This window comes from Gavialis gangeticus, unplaced genomic scaffold (genome assembly GCF_001723915.1).
Source record: "Gavialis gangeticus isolate Ggan-Ray unplaced genomic scaffold, GavGan_comp1, whole genome shotgun sequence".
Classification (NCBI taxonomy): domain Eukaryota; kingdom Metazoa; phylum Chordata; order Crocodylia; family Gavialidae; genus Gavialis; species Gavialis gangeticus.
In genome coordinates, this window is record NW_017729027.1 from 44,983,045 (window position 1) to 44,983,936 (window position 892).

Below are 892 nucleotides of genomic sequence, written 5' to 3' on the forward strand. Positions count from 1 at the left end.
GTTCTGGTCCTTACTGAGGAAGACAGAGGCAAAGAAGTTATTAAATATGTTGGCTTTGTCGTCTGGCGTGACAACCAGATTCCCCGTCTTGTCCTGCAAGGGCCCCACATTTCCTGGGGCCTTCTTTCTACTCCCTATGTATTTAAAAAAGGACTTCTTTTTGTCTTTAATCCAGGAAGCCAGCCCCTGTTCCATCTCTGCCTTGGCCTTCCTAACCATCCCCCTACATCCCCGAGCAACTGCAGTGCTCTGGGGGAGGGACAGCAGCCTGCTGTCATCCTGCATGCAGATCCAAGGGCCTGCACCCCCAGGAGGAGTCCAGCACACCTCCAGCAGCCATCCTGGGGGACGCGGCCCCCGGATATGCGTGCGGGATGACAGCAGGGTGCCGCTGGCGGCTGGGCCCAGCGCCAGCACCCGAGTTTGCTTGACACTGCCCATGTCAGGCACAGCCAAGGAAGCCATGGGAGAAGCCCCCATGGCTGCCCTGCCCGGCCCCATCCCCCATCCGGCCCCAGCCTCCTGGCACTTTAAAAAAATAAATAGTGCCGCACACACTGGGTCTGGCAACAGCAATCATGACCTCCAACGGCCCATGGCAGAGGCCCCCTGCTCAGTGCAGGGCAGTGGGGGGCAGCGGGGATCAACCCCTCCCCCATCTGGCACCTGCACGGCAGCTGCTCCATGGCAGGGCGCTGTGCACTGTCTGGGAACTGGGGCCACTGGGGCTGAGCAATGCCAGGCCCAGCTCCCAGACAGTGCGCGGCACACTGCCAAGCCATGCTGCACCTGCGCCATGAGGCAGCTGTTGCATGGGTGCCAGGCAGGTGGATGGGGGATGATCCCCGCTGCCGCCCATTGTCCTGCACTGCATGGGGGGGCTCTGCCACAA